The following is an 18074-nucleotide window of genomic DNA, read 5'->3' as shown; positions in this document are numbered from 1 at the left end:
TCTCCATCTACCTTACCTCTCCCATGACTTTTTCAGAACGACTTAAGCATTAAGCCTACTCACTAATAAAAATACTCCTCCTATAAGCGGTATTGTCTTTAGCCAATATTTTACGATTGTAAACCAGCTCATGTGAAAATTCAGGAATGATTAAATTACAGTCTTGGGTAAAAGATTGTCCTCTAGGAAGGTGTTGGCAGCAAGATCAGCAGTTAAAGAAGAATCTGATGTTATTAAACAACTAGATGGTATGTTGTGTGAAACCCACCGGATTGTTCCTCGCTAAGTTTCTCTCTGTAGCATAAATACATTTGTAATTCTTTCCACCACTTATTTAAAGTCAGCATAATAGTACCATTTTCTCAAAGACCAAACTATCTCATTTAGATATCGTCATATAATACAGAATTCTTGGAACAACATAAATGGCTAGAGCCGGGCACAACATAGCACATTTGCTTTGAGAAAGTACTAATACCTAGAAACGGTAATTCTTTTTATTATTGCAATACAAGCGGGAGGAAAAAAAAGACAAAACATCAAAAATAAGTCCAAACTTGACTATTTTTGGTCATTAGAAAAATATCAAGGCTTGGGGCTGGCCCGGTGGTGCAGAGGTTAAGTTCGCAAGTTCCGCATCGGCAGCCCAGGGTTCGCCAGTTTGGATCCCAGGTGCAGACATGGCACCACTTGGCACGCCATGCTGTGGTAGGTGTCCCACATATAAAGTAGAGGAAGACGGGCACGGAAGTTAGCTCAGGGCCAGTCTTCCTCAGCAAAAAGAGGAGGATTGGCAGCAGTTAGCTCAGGGCTAATCTTCCTCAAAAAAAAAAAAGAAAAATATCAAGTCTTTAACACATCAAATAATTTCAAATAACTTTTTATTTTCTAAAATATATTTAATAACTTGCTTAGTTTTGTTGGAAGTTCTCATTTCAGGATTGAGGAAGAAAAAACTGCCAAGAAAAAGAAACTGAGATGATCAAATTAATGGCTAAAACTCTCACATCTCATAACTACAATTTGTATTTTAGTATTAATATTTTACTTTTTCCTCATCCTCATTCATTTATAATTTATTCTGATATACGTTTTAAAAATCCAGGCTATCAGAATAGATTTTCTAAGAGTAAATTAACTGAGGATAAAAAATGAATTAGTATTTTATAAAGGTTATACTTAATATTGGATATTATGCCAATATATTTTAACAGCACTATGCTTGTCTCTCAAAACTTTATGAAAGAACCACAGAATTCTGGAACAATGATCATTTGTTTGTTAACCCAACTCATTAACATATCATTTCCTAAAATACAGACTTTTTAAAATACATTCTAATCACTAAAAAATGTGTCCTAAATCATACTTCATAAATGACAATTGGTCAATTAAAAGAAGGGAAAGAGAATCTAATAATCTCCTCTAATACCATTTTCAACAACTTTTTCAAAATAAGCAACCCCAGGGATTCCATCTCCCGTTAATCATACCTGACTCTGAGCATACTCTAATTATGTATCCATTCCCTCTGAATTTGTGTTTTATAAATGATCTTAACGAGTCTTTGCTATATCACTTTGAAGTAATCAAATTATTGTGCGGATACGTTTTGTCTTCTCACTTTTATTGTCTACCTATATTTCTATATCTTTCTGCATCCCGGACAGTTCAGAGCTCAGTGTACAGGTAGAAAAGTGTCACTGATAAACTATTTTCAAATTTAAAGAAACAATATCAATTTTGATGAAAACCACTAAAAGCAGCATAGCAACAGGAAACTGGGTTAGAGAAATACTACCTACTAATATTTTTATAATGTTTTATTATAAACACTTTCAAACATACAGAAAAATTGAAATTGTACAGAGAATATTACATAGCCACCACCAAGACTTTAAAGTTAACATTTCCTTGTATCTGTTTTACCACATCTATCAAGTGATTTTAATTTCTGAAGCATTTCAAAAGAAGTTGCAGACATTCACATACTTTCCCCATACATATTTCAGCTTGCCTATCATTAACTGTAATAAAGTATTTAATCCAATTTTTCTTTTAAAGAAAAACTTGAAGGAAAATACAATGGATAAATATTAAGTGTACCATTCAAGTAACCCAAATATCTAACAGGATACAAGATATTAACATCACGCTAAGAAAACGCCCACATGCCCTTCCCCATTTAATCCTTGTCACCAACACCCATGCATCCATTTTTAAACCCTGCCAACCACTTTTCTCCCAACATTAATTAGTTCTGCCTCCCCCACTCCAACACATAATAGCTAAGCTCACCTGTTTTTAGGGAATCACATAAATGGAATCATACATTATGTCCTATTTTATGTAAGGAGACATTCACTCAGCATAATGTTTAGGCGGTTGATCCCAGTTGCTGCAGGTACCACAGTTTGTTCCTGTCTATTGCTCAGGAGTGCTCTGTTGTACAAATACAGCACAGTTTGTTTATTCTCTTGCTGACAGACACCGGAACTGCCCCACATTTGGCAGAGTTTATCCAGAGAAGTTGGTACTCCACCTCTGCGGTTCTTTCTCTTCCGGGATTTCCTCCCTCCTCCTCCAGCTGGACTCCATTACTCTGTAGCTGCTGTGGAAGTTCCGAACTCTAACCTCTAGAGTTAGATTCCTCAAGACAGTGAGGCTGCCAACAACCTTACCCTCAGGCAAAACATCGAGATAGGAAACTCACTTGAGGCCATTCTCTTCTTTTAAGAAACCTCTCCAGTCCAGTTTCTACTTGTTTCTGTTTGCCCTACAATGCACTCGTAAAGTTTTTTCTCATGGTATCCAGAGACTGTAGCACACAGCTTGTGGGAGGATCTGTCCAACAGGAGACACTACTCCATTTTCTGAATTGTAACTCTATCACCCTTCAGAACACACTTGTTAAGACTGTAACTGATATACTTCCTTGTGCTTTTTTTCCGCTCAAGAGCTTGATTGAGCCATTCCCTTTCGATCAAAAGACCCATATTGGGTCCAGCCCCATGGCCAAGTGGTTAAGTTCACACGCTCTGCTTCGGCAGCCCAGGGCTGGCCAGTTCAGATCCCAGGTGCGGACCTATGCACCACTCATCAAGCCATGCAGCGGCAGCATCTCACATAGAAGAAGTAGAATGACTTCAACTAGGATATACAGCTATGTACCAGGGGGTTTGGGGGAGGGAAAAAAAAAAGATTGGCAACAGATGTTAGCTTAGGTGCCAATCTTTACAAAAAGAGCCAAATTACACCAGGAAAAGAGGCCTCCAGGAGCTGGAGAGTATGAGAGATGGAGGATGGGATCCTGTAATTCTGTATGAACCAACACAAGTCCCAAATTCATCCCAAGGTGTGTATGCAGAACATACTCAAAGAAGCAAAGGTTTTGAGAACAGCAGATATAAGCCTGTTCAGGACCCATGCTAACCCCTGAGTGGCGCATGTGTGGAGGAGATCCAAAGCAACAGAGCAAAGTCTTTGAAAACTGAACTAACATTGGAACCACTGCCCACAGCACAGACAGTGAGAACCTGCAGTCAGAACCTAACCGTGCTGATCGCTGCTTTAATTAAGAAACAAATAGGGGCCAGCCCCATGGCATAGTGGTTAAATTCGGCACGCTCCACTCCAGCACCCCAGGCACGGACCTATACCACTCATCAGCCATGCTGTGGCAGCGACCCACACATAAAACAGAGGAAGACAAGCACAGATGTTAGCTCAGGGCTGGTCTTTCTCAGCAAAAAGACAAACCAAACCAAAAAAAAATCAACATTCTTCTGAGAAGATACGATCCAAATTTACACAACATACAAAGAATCAGGAAAATCTGATCAATTCTCAAAGAAAAAGACAATAACAGAAGCCAATCTTGAGATGATCCAAATGTGAGAATTGTCAAACAAAGATGTTAAGGCAGCTATTTTATCTGTCCTCCACAGGGTTAAGGTATGTACTTGAAATGACAGGAAAAACAGAAGTTCTCAGGAGGAAAAAGTGTAAAAAGAACCAAATAGAAACTAACTGAAAAATCTGGGGAAAAAAATGTTGACAAAATAACAAGTGTAGACAAAGGAGAGCAAACACTGAATAACTGATCTTCCCAAATAAGAGAATAACACAAGTGGATGGAAAAAATCTAATTTTAGTAAAAGAAAAATTTTCTGACAGTTTGCATCTTTAGCTCTTAACAGTAATGGAAAAAACCTAGAGATTTCCAACCAAGATGCTTTAATTTTAATCCTTGTTATTCTATCTCCTCCTGAGGTCCTGTGAAGCTCTCACGATCCACCTTTGCAGAATATTTAGATGCTTGGTAATTTGTACGACACTGAATTTAAAAGAATGTTGGACTGCAAATGAGGAGACCTGGTGCAAGTCTTGGTTCTGTAACTATGACAAAGTATGTGATATGGAACCACTTCTCTAAGCCTTAGTTCCTCATGTGTAAAATGAGGATCCACTCAGTGAGTAATGACAACATACTTAGCTTTGTAACATAGTCCCAAGATCTAATTTTAGGAACCCTCTCAGGGTCATTCCAGTTCCCCCAGATCCTGGCATTAGCCAAGTCCTTCATTGCTCTAATTACTTGTTTCTGGAGATAAGCAGAATCTATAGGTCAGGTAGCTGCGCCCAGCAAGTCTAGAACACTGTAAACAGATATAAATGCAAGCGACAATGCAAACCACATATGTAATTTTAAATTTTCTAGCAGCTACATGAAAATTTATAAAGAAACGTGACAACTGATTCTAATAAATTTTATTTAACGCAATATGTCCAAATATTATCACTTCTTGCAATCAATATTTTAAAATCGAGATTTTACTTTTTTTTAAATTGACTTCAAAATCCAACATGCATTTTATATTTACAGCACATCTCAACTAGGACTAGCCGTATTTCAAGTGCTCCACAGCTATTTACTACCAGTGGCTACCACACACTACACAGTGCAGGTCTAGATGTGGGGGGGTGGAAGGGCGAGGAGGGGAGCACACTGGCAAACAAGGGCCAAGGTGTCTCACTGACTAATCTACCCTCTACACACACACACACACAAACTATATGTTGGTAGTGGTAATGATGTCTGCCCTGTTACAGGGCAGGGGGAGAGATCAGAGAAAGTGTGTTTTTGAAAAGAAAAAAAGAGGTAGATAAACAGCTTATGTATCCTCTCAAACTAAATGAATTAACAAGTATTTATTTTTATGAAAGCCACTGTTTATTCTATCCTATCCACAATTGAGGGGAGGAAGTACCATGTAAGGAACATATTAAAAGGCATTATAAAACAAAATACATTTCTCAATTAAATGATTTAAAAGACTGGTAAAGGAAAATGTGCCTCATAAGTCCACGATATTCAAATCAGATGCCATGTGGTAACTTATGTAGTTTCTGAAATTTTAGCCGAAATATCAAATCCCTCCTGTGAATGAAAATAACAAAAAGCTTAAGTAAATTTGTAAAAACCTCTAGCTATTGTTTAAATGAATAGAATTCCTTATTTTTAATGGACTCTACAACAATTTTATTACCTAATTGTTCCTCCTGCAAAATAAAGGGCAAGAACTGACCTTTGTGAGAACCTAAGGTCCACCCCAGTTCTACTGTGCCCCACAGTTCCTATCTGCTCCATATTAGAACACTAGCACAGACATATTCTCAGAAGAGAAGACAGACTGTGGAAACAAGCCTCTACAACTTACTGCCAAGGTGGTTATAAACAGGAACAACACTTTCCTCGTCTACAAAACAGAGATACTAACCTCACAGAGTTGCAGAGATGTTTAAATAAGATATCTACTCTCTGTCACAGAACACTTACTCATCCTTCCATTTCTGGTCTGGTTTTTACTTTTCTATTTATCAAAAAACCTTATAAACTAATCAAAATGTCTTTTGGTGTCTCCTACACATTTAAAATATTTCTGTGTAATCTGTTCTAAATCACAAACCCTTATGTCCTAAGTCTTTTTTTAAAGTATCAGATTATAATGAACTTAAAATGATTCCATTAAACATTTGAATGGAAATGAATGTCAAATCAGATGGACCTTTATACATATAGAATATAGTGAAATAAGAAGATTAGCATTTTTTTATGACCTTCCTTACAGGAGGAGATAGTAAATTGCCAGGAAAGAGAGAAAACAGGCATTGTGAAGGGTCTCTGTTCCAATGAACAAGGGGAAAAAATCAAAAGATATGACTGAAACTAACTGGCTTAAAAAGGACAGAATGTGAAGAAGCAAACAGTACCTGTTAAAACGGAAAATTCCTGTCTTTTACATACTGAACTTTACTATGTTAATTTCTCTTTGGAGCAAAAACTAAAAAAATAAATAACAAAAATATGCAATATTATCCATTGGAAATATAGAGGATGGATAAAAGAAAAAATGGGAAAAAAGTAAAGAGACTCCAAATGGCTTTAATATAGCCACAAAGTATGCAATGGCCTATAGCTTCAAATTTTGCAGCTATATTACTAATATCAGACCATGCAGCCCAACCCTAAATGTGTTAGAACCTAATAAGACTGAATTTAACCTAGTATGGACAGTTTGAAGAGTTGGAAAAACTTAAAAATTAAGCCAGAAAATAATCAGTGATAGGAAATCTTTTGTTTTAACATTATCTCACTAAACACCCATTCCTCTATGTGGCTCTAAGTTCTTCCTCTCACTCTATCCTTGGTTCCTTGAGATAAGAAGAGAGCTATGTTTTATTTCTGGTTGCACGGCACCTATACTAAGAACCCGTAGAAAAGGCACCAAACTTATTCGAAGCATGAAGATCAACTTTTAAATAACAATAGCAACTCACCATAACAAGCTCTACTGTTACACGTAACGGAAGGATTAAACCCATGTAAGAATCCAAACTTTCTTTGCCTTTCAAATGATACCACAATCTCTCAGATTTCATTTTAGACAGTATTATCAGCCTCATATCACACAACAATCATCCATTGGTAAAGATACAGGGGATCAGATAATACACTTCCAATGTGTATGTATTCTGCTTTTCTGAGTCTATCATTTGTTTTGTTTTTAATAAAAGATAAACCATACATTTTCAAAGAGACACTTGCTCAGATACATGTAAAGACATAGCTCCCTTTGGAAGAAATTCAGCTTGTAGCTGATTTCAGGTCCATCTATTAAGAAAAAAAAAACCCTCAAGACTAGGAGGGTTTTCCAATGTAACCCTCTTACTATTGATTTGAAAATTAGTTCTCCAAAGGCATGAATTCTCAATCAAAAGAAAACATCTGTCTATATGGCAATGCTATCCATTCTTCACACTTAATAATACCACCCCAAAATCATGTGATTGTGAAAGATAGATAATAAATAACAATGAATTTTTCTACAGTGAACAGAATTAATTTATAGATGATATGCTTAAGGAGTGTACAGTTAAAGGGAACACATCACTGGCTCCTCAATATGCACGACACTGCTTCTTGGGAGCTACCTCTTGGGAGCTACCTCTCGGTAGGGTCACAACTCTTTCCTGTCTGATACTCAGTCTAGCAAGCCATAATTTACTTTTATCAGTTCTCTTAGGATAACCAAGTTCTGGGATAAGAGATGTTAATAAAATACACTAGAGTAATTTACAAATGAGAAGAATGATTTACTAATTTACACTAAGAAATTTAATTGGCAGTAGACTGGAACATTCATTGATGCAACAGAGGCTGGCAGTGCCCAGCCCATATGCCCTCATCACTCAACTTTCCTTAGGAGCTGGGCTGCTTTTTACTACAAACACCTGAGTGCCATCTCTGGCCACAGGTTAGGTCAGGGAGGAGGTGCTGAGGAGCTAATGCCCTGTCCTCCCCAAAGCATGACTCCACCAATAAGGAATGGGAGTGGGCAAACAAATTACCCCAGCTTCCTCACCCCTTGAGCAGAATAATTCAGAGGCATGTCTGATACTGTCCCCACATGATTTGAGCCCCAGTGGCCCACAAGAGTAACCTACTCTTTAAGGCATCTGTCCTGGCCTTCTTATCTTCCTTTTCTTACTTCCCCAGACCCCACCATGGGAACTTTCTGGACTCACCTTTCCAATAAAATGGTTACAATCAAGGGTCTGATCCCAGGAAGATCAAACCTAAGACAACTGGTCAGCATAGTTCCTGTCTTAGTAAGAAAATCTTGTTGTTGAACCAAATTAATTTTTAGAAGTTATGGGATGCCTTTAGAATCAGAACAGGAGAAAACAAGACTAGGGGATCGGTCAACAAAAGCGAGAGATTTTCCTGAAAATAAGAATCTATCTTTGGAACAGTTCAAAGAAAAAGGTATACAAATAGTTCTAAAACATATGAAAAGATGCAAATTAGAACCATAGTGAGATACCCATTTCTCACCTAAATTTAATCTCACAGATTAAAAAAATATATATATATATCCAAAAAGTTCTGACTATACACTGTTTGCAAGTGGGAAAACAGGCATCCTCATACACTGCTGGAAGGAATGTAAGATGGCATGATGCCGACAGAAGGGAGTTTGATGAACTGCTTCAATACTACATGCACATTTATGCCCACCCCTGAAACTCTCATTCTTGAAACAGCTATGGGATAGTCATGTAATGGACTACCATGCAGCTGTTAAAAGGAATGAGGACTAACTCTATACACTGCTATAGGTGATCTCCAGTATGAGTAGATACATAGGTTTGCTTACATCTTTAAAAATAGCAACCAGGTTAAACCTAGTTACCTATAAGTGGAGGAAGAAAGTAAGAATGTACCTCACTTTGAAGTAATATAAATGTTTTATATATAACTATAAAACAAAATTAAATCAAAAATTTTAAATCCTGAATACTAAAAATAAAATGAAACAAATGGACTCGACTATATATCAAGTTGGTGGGAAAAATCAGACAAGTGGATTTAATTCAAGCACTTTAAAACATAATACTTTGACTGTAAACCCAGTGGGACATGAGCCAAAAAAAAGCAGTTGTCAATAATCATATTGGTGGTACTGGTTTAAATATATAATTTATAAATATAAAAACAATATTATGTATAATAATTTTATATTTATTTTATATATTTACATTTATCTTACATATTTTGTTTGTATACTATATTCTATATTTTATATCTTTAAATAATATATTTACATATTAAATAATATAATATTATATAATATAAATATATAAAAGAAAAAAGTTTACATAAATACCATTAGGAAAAGAGATTTTTCAGCATAAGACGGAAATACTGAAATCAAAGAACTTAAATGTTAAAAAGTAAAATCCTAAATTTGTATCAGAAATATCACAGACACACACTGCTTCCCGCAACCAGAAACAATGACTACCCTTAGCCCTAGATTGTGGCTCTAAACACCACTTTTCACCAAAACGAACCAGGCCTTCTTGGAGACACAGCTGATCTGAGGACTCAGGAAGAACAGGTACAAAAAGAGCTTTGGAACATCTTGTTAGGTCAGAAAACAAGGAAGCCATCAAAGACTACTAGAGTCGCGTCAAAAAGACTCAGAAGTCAACTTAAGCTCTTTTGGCCAAGACAGTCTGAGCATCCGTAAGAATAAGAATAAAAACTACAATGCAATAAACATATCAAACATTTAAATCTAGAAGCTCACAATGACACTTTAAAAAAGAAATCCTCATTGGTCTACTTTTCCAGGACTCTAGGAAACAGCTCAGTACTTTGAAAATTGGTAAGTAAAGTCAAGAATCAAGTATTCAGTATGCCGTTCCTGTGCAAACTGTGCCAAATACCTGATGAAGGACATTCCTCTTTATAGAAATAGGATAGATAATAAAGGTTTGATCTAATTAGGATATCAACATTTTGTACACTCATAGAAATTACAGATCTAGGCAATGATCATCAGTGGTCACCTAATATCACAAATAGAGACAACCAAATATTATGCGCCTCTTCATGGAAGTTCTTAGCACTGCCTTAGGAAATATTCTCTCACCCTAACCCCCTCAAAATAAAGCAAAAAAACTCCACAAAATGTGGATTAGATTAAGCTTTTAGATCTCATTACCAGTTTACCAAAAAGCACAATGGAGAGAGAGGCATTTTACTACAGGGATGCAATAAACTAAATACAGAATGAGGAAACCTTACACGACAAATAAAAGGGAAAAATATAATAAATAAAGACATAGAAGCATAAGATGTCCACAGCAACCAAACGTAATGCATGAATTCTGTTGTGATTCTGGAAAAACATTATTTACAAGATGAGTAAAGCAAACTAAACGGATATTTGATGATATTAAAAAATTATCATCACCTCACTTCCATTAGGATGCCCACTATGTTAAAAAGCAAAACCAAAAACACACACAGAAAACAAGTGTTGACAAGAATGTAGAGAAATCAAAACCTTTGTGCACTTTTGTTGGGAACATAAAATGGTGCAGTAACTTTGGGAAAAAGTATGGAGGTTCTTCAAAAATTAAAACGAGAAGAACCACATGAGCCAGCAATCTCACTTCTGGGTATATATCCAGAAGAACTGAAAGCAGGATCTCGAAGAGATATCTGAACACATGCTCATCACAGCATTATTCACAAGAGTCAAAGCAACCCAAATGTCCATTGACGGATGAATAAAGAAAATACTAATCAGCCTCTAAAAAGATGGAAATCCTGTCACATGCTGCAATATGGATGAACCTAGTGGACATTATGCTAAGTTAAACAAGCCAGTCACAAAAGACAGCTACTGTATGAGTCTGCTTTTATAAGGTATCTAAAGTAGTCAAACACATAGAAACATAAAGTAAAGTGGTGGTTGTCAGAGGCTGGGAAGAGGGAGAAACGGGAGGTTTTTGTTCAATGGGTACAGAGTTTCAGTTTCGCAAGATGAAAAAGTTCTAGAGATCTGTTGTACAACAATGTGAATTACAGTTAATGTTACCCTTAGGTGTACTAACTGTACACTTAAAAATGGTTAAGATGGTAAGTTTTATGTTATGAATTTTTATGACAATTTTTTAAAGTATATTTCAATTCCTTTTCAAATAAAAAAAGTCAGATTTTAAGGTGTGATAATGGAATTGTGGTATATATTTTTAAACAGTCCCTATCTTTTAGAGATACCTACTGAAATATTTGTGAATGAAATCTTGGGATATATGTACTGGCTCCAAAATAATTGAGCGTTGGGGGTAGGGGAGACATAGGAATAAGGAAGTCAGAGATGAAACAAAACTGGTGACTGTTGTAGCTGGGTGAGAGCTCATTATGCTAGTCTCTTAAGTGTATATTTGAAATTTTTCACAACAGAAAGTTAAAATAATAATATACACCTGTTGGCCAATGGGGTCTATTAATGCAATGAGATAATTACAGAAAGTACTATGAAACATCTATTTAGGAAAGTAGCTGTAAATCACGATGATTTAAGATGCAATTAGAGGGGCTGGCCCCATCACCAAGCTGTTAAGTCTGCGAGGTCTGCTTCAGCGGCCCAGGGTTTCGCCGGTTCGGATCCTGGGCCGCGGACACGGCACTGCTCGTCAGGCCACGTTGAGGCAGCGTCCCACATGCCACAACTAGAAGGACCCACAACTAAAAAAAAATATATATATACATATTACAATTATTCACTGGGGGGATCTGGGGAGAAAAAAAGGGGCCAGCCTGGTGGCGCAGCGGTTAAGTTCACATGTTGCGCTTTGGCCGCCCGGGGTTCGTAGGTTCGGATCCCGGGTGTGGACGTGGCACCGCTTGGCAAGCCATGCGGTGGTAGGCGTCCCACATATAAAGTGGAGGAAGATGGGCACGGATGCTAGCTCAGAACCAGTCTTCCTTAGCAAAAAAGAGGAGGATTGGCAGTAGATGTTAGCTCAGGGCTAATTTTCCTCAAAAAGAAAAGCAAAAAAAAGATTAACAGTTGTTAGCTCAGATGCCAATCTTTAAAAAAACAAAGATGCAATTAGAGTTAAAATAACTTCCACCTAGGCAAGTGAAGAGTAAGGCAAAAAAGAATACTATGAATCCCTCAAAGTTATTATATCAAAAACAAAGTTGGGGATGGGGCTGGGGTGGTAGAGGTAACTTACATACATTCCCACAAAGCATTCCTTTATGGCATTTTCAGAGCAAAAAAGTGAGATACTACATAGCACAGGTTTAACTCGGAATGCTATGGCATTTCTCAGGTTCATGGGAAAACCACCATTTTGAACCAATACCTATAAATTTACTAGTGCATCATGAAAACCTGCAGAAATGGCTTCAGTGTCCTCTGCTAGACTATAAGCAAGTTTGCTGTAATCTTGGCCTTCTTAATTTCTAACACTAACCCATATATAGAACTAACACAACCATAAATGAACATAAATGTCTGTGATCATGACTTAAAAATGATTTCAGAGATTTCAACAAAATTGGGAAATGCGTTCGAGATAATCTGATTTAGCCTACAGTCTATGAGCTGTTCCAAAAACAAAACAACACACAGTGTGTATGAGAGGCACATAAATATCCCATGAGGACAGGCACTCAGAAGAGAGCGCCAGCAGCACAGCACCCACACCCACACCTCAGATACCCAAGAGGCCTGTGCAACAGATTCTCAGGGGAAACGTGCCACAAAGTTAAGACTCCAACAACCAAAAAGACTAACGGGCTTCAAACTTCAAACAAAAAGCCAAGGGTGGACACTGCAAAGGCCAAAGTTGATTTACCATGGAGCTGCTTCTGACATGAGAAACGCTGGAGCTCCAGAGGAAACACCAGATCTCAGGACAGTTAATGAGTCACCCAAGCACCCTAAAGAAGGCAGCCAGGGTTTCATAAATTAACAAAGAACCACGTGCTCCTCTGTGCTAGGTAAAGCCAGGAAAAAAATTCTTATTTTCCCCCAACATTCTCCATTAACTGCTGAGACAGACAGAGACGAGGAGAAGAGAGAGGGGAAAAGGAGGCAGGAGGAGGGGCAGGGGGAGGAGGGCGAGGTCGCTATTCTTCCCCAATGAGAATTGAGAAGAGAGAGAACGGAAATCTTCCTCCTAGCAACATACTGACAAGTCCAGCTTTAAAATGAATCATTTCCTAGGAATATTTTCACAGGTAACTTATCCACTCATCCTGGTTCTAGTTAATTTGTAGTAGTTTTTATTTCAGACTGATGCATCTACCATTTCCAACCAAATGCTATACACCTTAATCAGTTTCTATAGCTACCTGATTCAATGTTTAAAAATAAAAATTTGATGAAGTAAAAATAATGAAAGTTTTGATAATACACTATAGAAAATATTTAGAAGTAGAAGGTATTTTTGTTAAGTAATTAATTTTAAAAAAATGAAAGTCAAAATTCATTCTCTGCTATTTACCGATCCCCAAAATACACAGCAAGATCATTTAGGTAAGGAATTACTTTTTATAAGGGAGAACCATTCTGATTCTAATTAACAGTGATGAGATCACTTGGCCTGGACTTTAGAAATTTAGTCCAGTTCTGTCATCTAATTCTACAAGAGTACTTGCCAAAAGACATCTGCAGAAAAGAGCAAATTCCAACTCGACAGTCTTTCTGTGGCAAAACAGAGCTGACAGATTTTTACTCCACAGAGGAAGGCTTCTAAATGATCTTTATAAACAGGTAAGAATGGCTCTTCTGAAAATTATTCACTAACTAAAAATAGAACTTCAGACATTTTCAATGCCCTTTAACTATAAATATTAGGATAAATAGAATATGCAAAAACAGACTATTTTAGTAAGATGATAGACAAAAACACAAGCGCTATTACTGCCACTATAACTTAAGTTTAACGAGGAAATTCTATTCACAAAATACAGTCAACTTGTTAAAATACAAGATCATCACTATATAACAATATATATAATAATCCTGATAGCCATAACCTAAAGGTTCTAAAATGTACAAAGGAAATCTTCCAAGTAAGACTTTTTTCTTTTTTTTTTTTTTTACTTAATAATCAAAAATTAAGTATCTTAAAGTACATTGTTTTAAAAAAACATTTCTTTATACTCCGGGAACAGATGTATATTGTTAAATTATAAGAAACTTTCAAAATTCTTAATAGATTCTTAAAAATAAGAGAATAATAAAAAGAGCAATTAAAACACTGGCATTCGGAGCAGGAGGCATTCTTACCATTGGCAGTGCATTGATGTGGGGATGTGCAACTGAGTATCCGGTACCACCAATCACAAGTTGCTGATGCTGAGAAAAAGGAAAGTAAAATATTCAGTGTGCCCTAAAACAAGTTCAGTTTAAAAGATTTCCCATACAAAATGTTACATGTATGAAATGCGTTTTATTTATGTCTTTAAGGTCCCTACCAGCAAATACCTTTCTCCCCCTAAGCAATTGCTATCATAAACAACAGCAGCAACTTGAGTGCATAATAGTGGCAGGCACTGAATCTTTACAGATTTCCTAAAAGGTCAATGCAAAGAACAACATGAGACTCAAAGAGATGAATTTGCACATAGGTGCTCTCACCCCCATTCAACTCAGTGCAAATATTACTGCAATAAGGCCCATTATTGTATGTTCATAATCTATGATCATGAGCCATAACCAATGGTATAAACTTACATTCTATATATTCCGTTTAATAATAAAGAGAAATACACGATTGGTTGTGAAACAATTTCAATCAAAACTTAAACTTTGATCTCCAGAGTTTACATTTTATAGCTTACCCAGTCTTCTCCATTGCTAAGTCACAGCACATTATTTCCATGAAGCTTTTGTGTAAATACACAAGTTGTTTTTCACACTCTTTGTCAGAGGGGTGACCCTCAGGTGGAACCCTGACCAGCACAGGGTCCACCACGTGCTAGAGCAGAGCACAATCTTCCGTGACAGTACACGCCGCTGCCACAAAAGGAAGGGAGGAGCTTCACCTCATATACCAAACAGGTGAATTAGGTCAGTAAACACTAAAAAGTTAACTAAGCAAATACACCGAATAACTGCAGAAAGAATTTAATCCCTTGAAGTTTTCTCCCCTCTGATTTTATCTTTCATTGACTGGAACTCTGATTTGTGCTGATGACCAACTCCGTGGCCATACTAAGTAACGGTGCTACTGTATAACTTTCTGGTAGTTAAGTTATAAGGAAATTTAGGAATTAAAATAACATTTAGTAAACACGCCACACACTTACTGAAATTATAGATGGGTTACTTCCACATACAATATCCCACTAGCTTCTAGTGCTTCAAGACAGGGGAGAGACTCCCAAAGCTTTGTGGCACAAGACACTTGTGAGCTAGTTAGGAGATCCATTCTAGCACCTATTGGGCAAACGTTCCACAGATATCATGACTGAGTCCAAACAAACACTACATTACGGCTAGGTTCTGTTTACCTCAGGGTCATTTGTTATGAACATCAATTATTTTACTATAAAGTCTTTATGAATTTTTGAGCTATAGGCTATATTGGGCTATTTGTTATCCAAAAGTTGGCAGAGCACCCTTCACAGAGAAAAGTTTTGGCACACCTTCATTCTATTTCTTTATAAATAATTACCATTTGCTACTGAATTATGTACATTTTAAAACACATAAAACCAACGTAAAAAACAAAGAGAAATTACTTATTTACAGTGCTACAATCTTGTCTGCAACATTCTAAATTCTTAACTTTTATGTCTTTTTAATCATGATGGTTTTATATCACTATTCACTAATATCTCAAGGTACAACTTACTCTTAGAGCAAGGCTCACCAGTACCAATTATGAATGTACGCCTATATGTCAAATATCTTTCTTGATAATCTCGCATTTTTTCAGCCACCTTCTAAAATTATTAGACCATGGCAGGTGCAAAGCTCATTCTAGGAGCTGAAGTCTCAGCTCCACCATTTTCTTGTTTCCTATTCTTATTCATGTTTCTTATATCCCGTTTGCTTGCAGAAATCTTTAAGTTATTAGTCTGTTTTGTGGGGTTTGGTTAAAACTAGATAATATAATCCATAAATCTACACAAACACAAGTAAATTTATGGCAGGAAGCTTAAATACATGGCAATTCCCAGAAACGGACGAATTAATGGGACTGCCACTGTTGCTTTGTGAACTCCCACTCTTCCCAATACCATTCTGTGCCATGTTACTTATACATGACTGACATCAGGGCCAAATGAGGGTACAAATTTGAACCCTGTATTAAGTATTAATAATGCTTAATTTTTTAAATCTAAAATGAACATCGGTAGACTAATAGGGCACTGCACCCCACTGGATACTTGTTTTCACTACTGGGGGTGTACATAACACAACACAAACACACACATGTCTAACTTTGGAAAATACTCTATTAAACCACTCCAGTTGCTAGTCTTTATTTTTCCTCTTCTCTCTGGTTCTCTTCTCTCTTCTGTGGTCAGTGAGTCCTTCTCTCATCACTCTCAGATGTCTCTAACCTCAGTTTTCTCTAATTATCTTTTCTCTACTTCTGTTTTCTTCACTCATTCATTTAGCTTTTCCTATTAGATGACAGCTCCTTAAGGGAATAGGCCACAATAGTGATTAAATAAATATTTAAGTGGTTTAATAAATATTTGACTCTCGGATTGGAAGGATGAATAAATCTGTGAAAAATAACGTGTCAAGAGGTATGCCCATTTGCACACACAATACAATCTGAAAAACTAGGCAATTTCTAAAAAAACGTATAAGCAGGGCCATATTTTGGTTTCTGTACTAGATGTTTTCCTAGTCAACTCATTTACCTGTGCCCTGGCCATTGGGCAGTGCATCTGTAAAGAATACCACACAGTTCTTCAGCTTATAGCGAACATCTGAATTTTAAAAGATATAATTATATATTCTACAAAAGAATTTCAAAAATCTCAGGTGTATTTAAGATAATCTGACAGAATGTATATTAAAACTATTTGTACTAAAGTAATTCAAGCTGTCCGAAAAACAAAAGCATGTTTTTTGACACCTGCCTTTGTAGTCTCCCTTGTTCAACATCCTCTACTCTTGCCACAGCCCATCCCCCTGCCTCTGTTCTCTGCACTCTTTGGCTGCCATGACACCGCTCATTCCTCTGCCAGAAATATCCTCTACTAAGGTTCTCTGACCACAAACCTAGCCCATCTCTTCTTTAAAGGTTCAGCCCAAATCCGCATCCTCCCTTAATTATTCACCCCTTTATCTGAAGAGAGAAACAGGAGCCTCCGGTAGAATTATGTGCGCCATACTCTCTTACCATGCCTCCCCCAGCAGACTTCTCGTAACCAGGGACTGATTTGTTCACGTTGCTGTCCCACCACAGAACTAAGAACAGTGCCTTGAACATACAGTTCTTAAGATACATATGTTCATAAAATGTTATAACATCTGTATGTGTAGGAGGGATAGGCACACACATATTTGAAAATAAAACACACCAGAAACTGAATTACAGCACAAATAAATCACATTGATAAGGAAGAACTCAACAGATTTTTACTTCAAAAATATTTAGGAGAGCCTGACTACATCAATATTAATATATTAATATTATTAATCAGAAAGTGATTAATAAAGGTTGATTTTTACCACTAAAAACACTCAAGAGCATGTTATAAAATTAGCGTAAAACTATCAACTACTTTGTGTACTGCATAAACTAAACCTATTTTCTTTACTTCTTGTGATGAAATAAATGTTTGTTCGCTTTGGTTTTGTCTCCAAACAAAAAGTTTTGCTTTTTAGAATCTGTATTTCAGAACGTTTTACCTAAAATAAATGAAGTATTAATCTCAGAAAAGGCTTTCAGAATAGAAACAAACACTGATGACTCAGCAGACACCCAAAACCTACCACCTCCACTTAATTAAGAGGATTTTTTTTAAGATGCAAAAATCCTGTAAAACAGCACAACAGTGTATTTTGACTGATCTTCACAACTCCTACCCTTCGGTCTCTAGAAGTAAATTTATTTGGCTTGTAGCTCTCTTTGAAAAGCTAATGGATTATGGGCCCTTTCCCTAGGAAAAGGTGCAAACAAAATGAAAATTGCTTATAATTTAAAGTAGCAACATAATCTAATCT

The 18074-nt window shown here is 36.7% G+C and overlaps 1 protein-coding gene across 3 annotated transcripts in view; it reads right to left on the bottom strand.

Moving 5' to 3' along the window:
- The window catches only part of TBL1XR1 (TBL1X/Y related 1), a 161456-nt gene that overhangs the window by 71024 nt on the left and 72358 nt on the right, over positions 1 to 18074 (bottom strand). For all 3 annotated transcript variants that reach the window (XM_046658315.1, XM_046658316.1, XM_046658314.1), the window contains one exon: positions 14169 to 14237. The gene's annotated coding sequence lies outside the window, so the exon portion shown is untranslated. The remainder of the gene's footprint in view (positions 1 to 14168; positions 14238 to 18074) is intronic.

Source organism: Equus quagga, chromosome 4 (assembly GCF_021613505.1).
Source record: "Equus quagga isolate Etosha38 chromosome 4, UCLA_HA_Equagga_1.0, whole genome shotgun sequence".
Taxonomy (NCBI): domain Eukaryota; kingdom Metazoa; phylum Chordata; class Mammalia; order Perissodactyla; family Equidae; genus Equus; species Equus quagga.
Note: the sequence above shows the minus strand (reverse complement) of the source record. Positions and strands in the feature narration are given on the sequence as shown.